The sequence below is a fragment of the Hirundo rustica genome, chromosome 10 (assembly GCF_015227805.2).
Source record: "Hirundo rustica isolate bHirRus1 chromosome 10, bHirRus1.pri.v3, whole genome shotgun sequence".
In the NCBI taxonomy this organism is placed as follows: domain Eukaryota; kingdom Metazoa; phylum Chordata; class Aves; order Passeriformes; family Hirundinidae; genus Hirundo; species Hirundo rustica.
In genome coordinates this window covers 18394532-18406279 of record NC_053459.1, presented here as the reverse complement: position 1 = coordinate 18406279, position 11748 = coordinate 18394532, and the positions used below count along the sequence as shown (strand labels likewise).

The window sequence follows — 11748 nt, the reverse complement described above, 5'->3', positions numbered from 1 at the left end:
TTCAGTTCGCCCACATCCAAGCATGTGGAGTGCCTAGAGGTGCCTATGTCAGCGGCAGCTGCAGTGGGACAATTCTCCTTCTTCCTCCCCATCAGTGCAGTGAAGTGCTCTCTCAGCTTCTTGGAAAACTCTCAGAGCTGGCGGCTCTTTGAGTTTCACAGAGGGATGTGCGTGAATGGGTTTAGGGCTGTGTTAGAGATAAACCAGCAGAATCACCAAAGTCTGTGGTGGTTCCCAACCTCTGGGCCACTGATAACTCATGAGGCCTCTGGAAGTTTGCAGTGGCTGGTCTATGGAACTGTATTAAATAGTGACGTTCATAGTCTTCAATTAATGTTTTTTATTAGAAGAATATGTGGCAGTCTGCCAGAAAACCTGAGGTCTGAGGGTAATCTTCTACCTGAAAGCTCAGGGGATGTTTGGTGTACAGGAATATGACTCAGGTCATGGGCCATGAGGGGTTGGGAGGTATTTTGTTAATGTTTTCAGATGAAACACGTGCCCAGTTAAATGAATGTATTTTATTACTCATGCAAGCAAACAAAACAACGAAAAAAAATCCACTTCAAAATAGAACAAAGAAAATAAAAGTGTGAAATGGACCCCGAAGGCTCAGCCTAGTTCATGTTTACTTGTGTCCAAAGCCCGCGTTCCCAGTGCCCCGCAGAGACAGAGGAGCTCAGCTTTAGAGAGCAGCACTTTGCCATGGCCTGGATCAGGGCTGGCAAAGGTCTCTGGGTTCTGGAGGAAGGAGGGAGGGCAAAAGAGTCCTGGGAATTACAGGTGTGCTGGCAAAAGGTCCTAAACAAGTGCTGCGCTTCCGTCTGCTTTTACTTCTTCCTCTCCGCCTTGAGAGTGTGTGGCTGGTGTCCAGAGGAAAAGTCAAACTAATCCCGATGCTTTTTCCTATTCTGGGCAGACTAATTCAGAGAAAGCACTTATGGCAGCCTTTGTGGAAGGGTTACAATATAGGTTGATACTCTAGGAACTATAGGAAGTTCTTAATCCCTCCCTGCCCACGGGGCTGTCATTTATAGACTCGCTATTGTCTCATCTTTTATAAGGATGTTTCCTTACATTAAGGTTCCAAGAGCAACCAGACTTTGCCATTGTTCACAGCTATTTCTGTTTGTGGCTTAATGCACATCTAGTATTCTGTTTATGCTTTCACTGCTCTCCTACGCAGCAGACTACCTACACACCAGCTTAGGTGACTCTCGAGGCATTCATTTCTGTGGTTTATTTTCTCCTGATTTGTCTGTGCATCTTGGCTTTGCATTAGCCTGGTTTATTGCAGGTAACATGATAAAGTACATGGAATTTTAGGCATTTAATTTTCATTTCATCTTCATTTCTTGTTTGATAAACTTCCTTATCAAAAAAGCTTTTAGGTGTATTTTTTATAATAGCAACCCCCCTCTTACTACATAAGAAGAATGAATTCAGCCATGAGCAGAAAAAAATTGAAGCATAGATAATTTTGAATGTATAAAATTAAGCTTGATATTAATGGTGGTTTAATTACTGGATTTTTTTTTTTTTTTTTATTATGGATATTCATGAAGATATCCATTGTTTTCTGCTTTGATTTATGTCCAGATTAGCCCCCTTCAGAACCTCATTTCTGGCAATCTCAGCAACAAGTGAGGGCCTGGCAGCTTGTGCAGACATTGCCATCTTCCCCCACTGCTCCTTCTCCTGAGCTGTTCCACCAGCTCCACAGGAACCCTTAATGATTCCTTTCCTCCATCATCTGCTCCATGACCCTCCCAGAACCGCGTGCTTTTGTCAAAGTTTTCAAACCAATTTAGAGATAGATACTGAAATAAAGGCAGGTGATGTGGTGGTGGGGTGACATTGTGTCACTGCCATTACAGAGCTTCTCCAGAGCTCAACTCTATGGCCATTCAACGAGAATGACAAAAACAGCATCTTTGTAAAGTGCTTATATGTCTGAAACATCTGATGCAAATTAAAAGCTACCTAGGTTGTGTCAAACTTGACTCTGCCCAGCACTTCACCTTCTCTGCTGCCCTCTCAGCTGCTCAAGATTTGCCTTTTGGAGCCTCTGCTTTTGCATCATGCCTTGCAAAACGTGACATTTGGGCTTTTAAACCACCCAACATACATAACTGCACTGATACATCCTTTTTCCACATGCATCCTCACTTTGCTGGGGGAAAAAAAAATAAAAAAAATCCTAAAGCAGAACAAACTACGAGCAGCCTGATGATGCAGGGTGAGGAGTGCCTGGCAGCCTTTGTGCGCTCAAGGCACAGCTTTATCCCGGCCATCAGCGGGACAGTGCACGTGGAAATGTGTGATCTATTCCTTCCCCAGCCCCAGTGATGCCTTGCTTTGCAGTTCCTCTCGCTGGTGAGCCGCTCTTGTAATTTCCAGTTATGTAACCCATCTCATCTTGTGAATATGTGAATTTAACAGCTGTCAGTGTCAGCAGCGCCTGGGAGGGGTGTGTGCCTTTTTTTTTTTTTTTTTTTTTTTTGGCAAGCTGGCATTACTCATCAGTCTCATGGTAGTTTTGTTTGAAAAATGCTTGTGTTAGAAAAAGTGGATTTATCAGCTCAGCACTGTATGGTGCTAGCATGCAGCTCAACAAAAGACAAGTGCTCATTTCAGTAACGCTCGCAGCATTTCGTGGGGCCCCCAAATAGGCTGAACAAGGCTTCTCTGGCAACTAACCCCAAGTACAGTGGGAAACTGTTAAAGTGGCAGTGTGTCACTGCTTGGAAAAGGGATTTGGTTTTCTTCCATCACTTATGGCTGCAGGTTTTTTGTTTGTTTATTTGTTTGGGTTTTTTTAATTAGAGACTAAGAACTGCATTAGGAATTTCCCTGAATATTGGAGAAAAAACAGGCTTTACTGAAAATTTGTGCTCCTAGAAGCAACTTTTTTCTCTCATGGTCTCTTGGAAGGTAGATCAAACTGTCAGTCTGCCCTTCCCAGAGTGGATCTGTTTTATGGGGAAAAATAAGATACTTGCAGCTTTTTCAAGTAGTACTACAAAGTCAGTGGTGCTTCAGCCTTTCAGGGGGAACTCATGTGCAAATCAGTTTATTTTCAGAATGATTTGCTGCATTTACGCTTTCTTTTGTAGCTGCTCTTCCAGAATGCAAATACAACCTGGAGAGTTTTCTGTGTTTAATTGAATGTGTCAGGTGGTTGAAACCATGTTTTAAAATCAGCATTACATACTGCAAATGTGTCAAACCCTTTGTTCACATTTATTTAAAACAAATGTATTTTTCAGTATTTATTTATTTATTTATTCTCTCTGTTTACACTTCACACAGATGGTAAAGATAAACCAGTGGGTTTAATTTTTGCTGAAAAATTGCCTTTTACATTTTTAGGTTCTCATATCCTGGCAAGATGCTACAAATCCCATGCGACAAAGATCAGAGGGAAATACTTATTTGAAGAAACCTCTGTCATTAGCTGTGCTGTAAGTTTTATAAAAGGTTCAATTTCATAAAATGCAAATTCTGGACTAATTGTTCCTCTGCAAGCCTTAATGGTCTCTGAGCTGCATAGTTAATCTACTACCTGCCTCTACTCACTCATCCAACAGAATTTAGAGTGGGTAAAACACGCCCTCACGCATCAGTTACATCTATTTTAACTTTTCTTTTGACAAGTCCCACGGAGCGTTTACCACAACTCGCATCCAGACAGAGGGATTTGGACTTGCACACCCTTAAAGCTGCACAGAAGACAAGCTCATTCCCCGTGGGGACACCCACCCACAGAGACATTTCCGTGGGTTCACCTCCCGTGCGCGAGTGCGCTCCAGATGCTGCCGTGGTTGGTGGGGAGGAACGGGTGGATGCAGTTTGTTCTGTTTCCCCTTGGGGACAGGTGGTTACAGGGAGCTGCCTGCTCTCTGCAGGGACAGAGGGCTGTGGTTATCGGCCCCTCGGAGCTGTAGAGGCCAGAAAGGTGAATGCACTGCAGCACTGTCGTACCTGCACACACACCATGTGCTCCTCTGCACCTGCAGTGTCCTGCAGGATACCAGGAGCTCACTGTGGTTGACCTTCTGGCTTTCCAACACAGCTGAAGACAACACTGAGGTCAGATACTCGTATTCAGCTTGGCACTCAGAAAAATGGGTATTTGCTGTGGTGTTTTTGCAGTAGAGACAAATCAGAGTCTCTGGGTCTTTAGTCAGACAGGGCACAGGTCAGGGACTGAAATATTTGTCCCACACCTACCGCAGCAAAGTTGTGGTTGTTGACTTGAGTGACAGGGGGATAGAGGGCTGGGATGTCTCAGCCCAAAGTCCCTTAAGCCTTGGCTTGATGGGCGAGATCTTGGATGCAGCCAGAGCCTATGACATTAAAGGCTTTATAAAAGCAACAGTGCCAGTGAAAAATCAACCTCCCACATTACCAGCAACCCCAGCAGGTGAAATGTGATCCAGGTAGCCCAAGCCAGGGAGTAAACAAACTGCTGCTTTCTGAATGAGCTGCACCAGAGAAATGCTTCTACCTGGGAGTTACAGTGGCTATTTGCACTTAGTGAGCTGTGCAAATGAACAGGCTCCCATGATGCTAATTCTGTGAAAATGGATGGGCTCCTACTATTCTAATTCTTATTCCACACAGGTTTTTCCCTCTGCACCCAAAATGAAGTAGGGAAAAAACTGTAGGGAAAATTTCCCTGATAAGCCTAGAAAGTTTAGTGGGATTGGGCCTGATCTAGCTGCCTGAACTTCAGTGGGGTCTGTTGCTGGGTTTCCCTAAGCTAGAGAAAACAATCCTGCTGCTCCCAAACTGCCAAGTCAGTCAGAGGAATTTAATATTGCCCCTAAAGAAGCTGCTTCGCTGCTCTTCTGTTGGGTTCCCTGTTCCGTTCCCAGTGAGCAGTATTAACTTCAGGGCTTTTTACTTGGCTACAACATTTTTTTCTCCTTCAGCTCTAGCTCTTAAACCTTCATAGAGCCTTGCTGTGTAGACCAGCTGAACAGAGGCTGAATGCACCCTTTTAGATCCCCTTGGTGTTACTGCCTGGCTCCCTAACTGGACAAGTGCATAAAAGCAAAGAAGGTGGATCTGTCCAAGCAGAGCCTGGACCCTGACAAGTCCCAAGGGCTTGGTAGGGTCTGAGACTCACTGTGGAGTCCTTGGAATGTGGGAATGTGTAGCCAGGCTGAGGGTAGATCACACTGAGGACCCAGCAGCTCAGCTCTGCGGCAGAGTTTCTGCTTCCCAGTCTGGGTGCCATCGTGCCCCAGAGAGCCTCTCCCCCCTCCCCTGCCCAGGCTCCACTTATTCACCAGTTATGATAACATATAAGCAGCTTAGAGAATTCTTATCAGAATAAGTTGAACACAATGCAACATTTAACTCTTAATGACAGCCACCTCTGACTGTGAGTGACAGGTTATAAATTATGTTTGAACTGGAATTTTTTTTTTCCTTCAGAGGCAGATATTCCCCCTGCCACCCAGTCAGCCCTGTAACGTTGCACTTGTGGCCTTAATCCCACTTGGATGTGTGCCCTGCTGCCTCCACTTTCCGTCACTTGGGTACTTTAGTATTCTTGAACAAGTGAACAATCTTTGTTTCTGTACCTTATTAGGCCAAAGACCATAGCAGCGAGTGATGGCATCAGCAGGCCCTGCAGGCAGGATTCTCTGCAGACACAGCCAACCTCCAACAAACCCCTTTTTATCCTCCTGTTTCTAGGAAGAATTATGATGGTGGTGCCCTGCTGTTGATCAGTCAAATCTGTGGTAGGCCTAGAGATAAGTCCTGTAAGTGTGGTGTACTGTAAAACAGCGGCTCCCATTCATTAGTAGCTTGTGTGTAATAAACCACCCAAAGGAGGGGGGTGGGGAGGGAGAGGGACGAGCAGCTGCAGTGTGCAGGAACAAACAACACAACTCATTCTTGGGAGCCAAAACTTTCTAATTTGCTGCTGGGCTGCTGGGAGCGCTGAAATTCTTTCTGATAACACGCTCGTGCCCTCGGTGTCTCTCCTGGCGTTTCCCAAGTCCTGCTCTCTCGAGGTCCCTGAGTCTGGGATAGTTTCACTTTGAACCCAAAACACAGAGGAGAGCTGGGCGGGGAGGGGGGGGACACATCAGTGCCCGGTGTTTGCAGACTCCGTGGGCTCCCAATCATTCTGCTGGCAATGGCTGGTGCATGGATCTGCTTGTGCAGTGAGTAAACAAAGCATCACATGGGCTGCAGAGCAAGCAGGAGACAGGGAGCAAACCCAGGGCTATCTGGGCGTGCACGAGGACAGGGTGCCTCAGATGTGCTACTGACTCAGAGCCCGCTGGAACATTTAGGAACCTCTGTCTCCCAAGAGGCGAAAACCCCAAATGGATCTCAAACAAGAAACAGCTGAAAAATTATTTGGTTTAATCTGTTCTAGCTTTCTTCACAAGTTCTGGTAAATCTTTATAGCTGGTAGACAGGTGAACTTAAATGGAGTCTGCTAAATATAATGCAAGATGTTGCATGCGTTGAGACATCCGTAGTTCCTAATATTTGCATAGCTGTGAATACACTGGTGATTTTGGATCTCAGCCTCGGACCTTCCAACTGCCTGTGGAACATTTCAGACCAGGATGTGAAATTATTGAGTTTTGCACAACTGCTCTCATAGACGAGGTCTTTGTGCTGATGTTTGTATTATCGCAGGAAAATGAAATTATTTTCAGATAGCTGCTGCTCTGGAGGAGTGCTGTACCCTCGCAGGAGATGACAGTGACTGCTTTTTCCAGGGATGTACCAGGCTGTGATGGTGCTTGGACTGTCTCCTTACATTTGTATAGACAAGGGCTACTTTAATGGCAAATTCAGGCTTGGGCCAAAATGCAAGAACTCTTTATGCAGACAAGGCAAAATTGCAGATTTGAGATCTTCCACTCTCCTGGAGGAGATCCATCTCCCTCCTCTCCGGGAGGAGCTGTGCTGTGAGTTTTAAGCTCTGAAATGAGAGGAGCTTCTGCCAGACTGCTGCTTGATAAAGTTACCCAATGGGCTGAGATGAAAACACCCTGAAGAGCATCCACACAACAGTGTTAACTAAGCCTGGGTTGGGTTTTTTTAATCTTCTGAAAGTTCAGTTAGTACCGCTTAGGTACTTCGGATTGTGGCATTTTGGCATTTTGAACAAAGTCAAAATAACTTGACATTTTGGTTTTCCTTCCCCAGACTTAGGTAGGTAGGTAAGTTGATAGCTTTATTACCCAAATTGGCTGCTCACTGCCCATTCCCAGCATAGAGCCTGGCTTCTCTATGCTGTTTCCAGGATTTTCAACTAGAATTGCAACAAGGAGCATTTTACAGGAATCTCTCCATGACTTTTCAAAGAAAATTGCAAAGGTAACACCTCTGGTAATTGCTGCACTGTGTAAGCAGAAGAGAGAACCATCAACTGGAAAACTCCAGCGCTGGTCAGACTGCCCTGCTCCCTGACAGCTGGCAGCACACAGCAGGTACCTACCTGCGGTCCTGCTGTCAGCGGGTTTGAAGTTATAGATGAGACCAGCAAATTGAGTGAATGCTCCGGGTAGCTATGAAATCGGGGGGTGGAGGGTTTGTGGGGTTTTGGGTTTTTTTGGTTTATTTTTTTTTTTTTTTTTTTTTTTCCTGGAGGGTTTGAGCCCCATCTCCAGCAAAAGCAAAGCCATGTAATCCTTTCTTTTGCAATTAGAGCTGAAAAATAGCCCCGGGCCAGAGCACTCGCACAAGGAGCAATTAGACAAGCTAGATACTGGGAAAAGCTAAAAATAGTAAATAATCTGCCTCCACAAAAATGCCTTGAATCATTAGAAAAGGACACTTTATGAATTTCCTAGGAATCATTTAGTACTTTAACATGTTCACAGCGTTCTGCCTGGAGGGGCTATATTCCAGCTGCTGTTTGCAGAGGTAAACATGAGTAACAAGACTCTCTTCTTACAGTTGAGACATTGAAAAAACCTAAGTCCTCAGTTTTTCATACCTAGCCAATTGAAATTGGGGGTAAAGAGTGGATTCATATTGAACTGAGAAAAAAATATGCCCTACTGCTCTTTTAAGAGAGAAAGTCTGATGGTTTGGGGGTAAAAATTACTTATTTTTTGTTATTTAATGGCTTAGCCTGATCTTTGAAATAGGCTGTATGAATCAATGATATTCATCCATTAGCTGAATCCAAGCTATAATAAAATCTCTCCTCTTAGAAAGTATTATTTGAAAAAAAGGGATGACAACTGCTGACTTATTTTGCAGCACTCCTAGGCTGGATGAAATATGTAAACAAAAAAAAAAAAACACCTAACCACAGCTGAGTATTTTCAGTCCTTTGCAGGGAGTACATATGACACTACTTAATTAAGAACGCCTCCAAAAGGATGATTTGACTGTTTCTGGTAAACTTCTGGTGCAGGCATTAAAAATGTAACAAAACTCAGACCTGAGGCTTGCAGGCAACAAACCAGAATTTGCTGTTTGTTAAGATATGTGAGGAAAGGGTTGCAGGTTGCTACAACATTTTGGGGGTTTGGGGAGGTTTTTTTTGTTTGTTTGGTTGGGTTTTTTTTCTGGAAACTTGTGTAATACTGTTTGAAATATGGTGTGAACGTTAAATCACATTCTGTTCTGTCTCCTTTATTTACAGGAGATAATCCAAGAGGACAAAAAGCTATAAAATGAAACAGGGAACTGTGAGCATGTGCGCGCACAGCCCTGCGTGTCCCTGTACCACTGCTGGCTCACTGGCTCTCCGGAGCAGTTTCAGACACGGGTGACAACGACACTCAGCTCCCGTCCCTCTGTTTCTGTGCGGGGCCTCCTGTTCCCTCCCAGAGCTGCTCCCGGCACAGTGCTCTGCCAGCACCGCCCCAGCCTCATGACTGGGATGCGATATCGGAATTCCAGGAGCTCTTTCCCCGCTGCTGACTTGGAGCAGCAGCGATTTTGGGGGTGAAGGGGCTGCGTGGGGGCCGCTCGGGGTCTCGGGGTGCGGAACGGCCGCGGGAGGCGCCGCTGGAGCCGGAGCTCCTGCGGGAACACCCGAGGGGTCCCTGCAGGAGTTCATCCATGTCCCACATCCGTGCTGAGCATCCAGCCGGGGCTGCCTGGGGCAGGGGAGGGCAGCTCTGCCTGCTGGAACTGATCCTGCCCATCCCCTCGGACCCGGTGTGAAACCGCACAGAGTTTGTCCGAAACGTGAATTTGAAACGCTTTCAAATTGACAACCTCCTTTTAAATAAAAACCTTTATGTTAAGCAAAAGGCATGTGTGCCTCTACAAATAAACGGAATTATGGTTCTAAGATTTGACTTAATCCTGGAGTTCTTAGACTGTACAGTAAGTAGAAAAGAAGGATGATTGCTTGGAGGAGCAGGGGTTAGCAGGATCAGGCTCCATCTTACCACTTCTTGCTCATTTTCCTTCTGGCATTTAATATACCTTTCTCAGCACTACCACTGGTTGTTTATAACAAAGGCAAAGTAACTTCATGTCTATTACCTGAAAATAACGAGGGATGGTATAGAGCATGCTCACCCAGCTTTCCTGCTGGAAAAGTTTGAGCATTGCTAAACAAACAAAAAATGCTCTTCCTCCAAATGTATTCTTATGCTAAAGTCATGTCCTTTTGAAATGAATTTCAGGACTTTTCTCAAATGTTTTGTAATTATTTGTTCTTTTTCTACACTGTTTTCTGTGCGAAAATGTATTTAAACATCTGCATTGAGGTTTCAAAGGTTCTGAAGGAAGAAGTTTACAGAGTAATGCCATTTGTATTTGTTAAGTTTCTGAAAATGGAATTTCTAATCAGCCAACATTAAAATACTTTTGTATTATTTTTTTGTGTGGTTTCATGACATTAGTATATTTCCAGCTCTGGTTTTGGTACCCATGTAGCCAGGCTAATTAGGAAAGCAGGATCATAAGTTTTATTGTTACTCCATCCAAGTCAATCTGTTCTATAACCCCACCTCTGCTCTCAGTACCCTCTGAATTCAGTGATTTGGTTTTATTTTATTTTATTTTATTTTTGTTTTTCCTGCTGAAGCCCTGAAGTACCTTTATTGCAGCTGGGAGATTTCATATCCAGGACAGTTAAAACTGAAAGAAGCCTGGGCAAGAAGAGAGATTTGTTTAGCAGATGGGTTCAAATGAGTCTCTGCCATAGACCAAAATGAAGACTGCATGAAATTTATTGTGGCAATGTTTCCTTTGTGGACCGCAGGAAAACGTCTGCACAGAATTGGACCTGCAGCTCCCCGTCCCCTCGTCCCTCCCAGCACCTTGCTGTCGTTCCCTCTGTCCCCCAGAACAAGGGAATGGCTTTCTGCCAGCTCAGCAGGGACCTGGCTGGGGCTGCCACCTGCTGCAGCCCATGGACACCCCGGGACACCCTCCAGGGCTGCTGGGGCTGACCCAGCTGGTGAGACCCTCATTGCCATGGAGATCGGGTGGGCAGCGCTGCTCTGCCGCAGCCCACATCCTGCCTGATCCTTCCTGCCCACACGCCTGGGGTGGGCTCGGCTACACACCGCTTGTTTGAAACAAATTTATTGGCTCTGGTGCCTGGGTTTTGTGCGCAAGGACAAATTGAGCCAGAAATCCAGGGGATTTCCAAGCTGAATCTCCACCCCGTTGCAGGGTCTGGTTCTTGGTGTAACTCTGAAGTGAAAGAAACTGCCTGTTGTCATAAAATAAAGTGGAGTTTTAATGTTTTGCCACTGAAAATTTTCAAAAGCAAGGTTTAGACTTTTTTTTTTTTTTTTTTTTTTTTTTTTTTTTCCTCATGCGCATGCAGCATGAAACATTTTAGCCAGTTCCAGGTTGAACCCAGCTCACTTTATCTTTTTAGATTCAAATTTAAACTAGTTTCTATTCAAAGTTTTTAAAGGGACACACACAACGTCATTCTTCAGCGTGACATTTGAGTCTCACCCCCTGCCAGGAGGGATACCTTAACCTCCCTCTTACTGAAAAGACCAGAGACAGAAAAATAGCTTGGTTTTTTTTGTACATCCCTTCACATGGTCACTTGCTACTACTTGGAGTAAAGTGAGTTCATTGTAACTCCTCTCTTTTGTGCTTCACCTTCAGTTTGTATGGGACTTTCTGTAGCTGTACAGACATGGACACAGGAAAAATGAAAGAGCAATTTCTGTCTGCCCTCGGGAAAATCACCACATGAATTATAAGGGCTGCATGGACTAGACACAGGGAGACTAAGTGAAAAAAAAAAAAAAAAAGATTGTTTTGTGGGTGATTATGGGGACCACAGGCTTATTAATGTCTCCCCCAAAAGAAATATTAAAAAGTCAGGCTAAACCATCCCTATGTGTCAGTGGAACTGTACTACAGACTATTTTTGCAGAAAATTCTCTAAACGTAGCTCTGAAATCGATGTGGATAAATCTGAAGATATTTTTCATGTAAGTTTTTGAAAGCAGAAATCAAGGAAGGTTTTGTAATTGTTTGTTTGTTTTATGACTCGGAAACAGACCCCAGGTATGCAAAACAAATATATTATTAAAGAGCTCCCTCCATATCTCCCTATCGTTCTCAAGCCATTCCAGCCAAAAGCTTTTGTAAGCATGTGGGGGCAGCACTGACCTTTTAGTTCTGTTTATATGATGACTAGAGAAAAGAAATCCCTGGTCAAGGAGGGCCTGAACTCGTAGGATTTACCTCAGGATGATTTAACCAACTCTAACTCCAGACTAGAGGTTTTTCTGCAGGCAGCAGCCCTGGCACAGCACCTGA

The 11748-nt window shown here is 44.6% G+C and overlaps 1 protein-coding gene across 5 annotated transcripts in view; it reads left to right on the top strand.

Annotated features, from left to right (window-relative positions):
• Positions 1 to 9797, top strand: part of SOX2 (SRY-box transcription factor 2) — an 87784-nt gene extending 77987 nt beyond the window's left edge. For all 5 annotated transcript variants that reach the window (XR_005702482.2, XR_005702481.2, XR_005702480.2 and 2 more), the window contains 2 exons: positions 3373 to 3464; positions 8639 to 9797. The gene's annotated coding sequence lies outside the window, so the exon portion shown is untranslated. The remainder of the gene's footprint in view (positions 1 to 3372; positions 3465 to 8638) is intronic.
• Positions 9798 to 11748: the final 1951 nt, after the last annotated feature.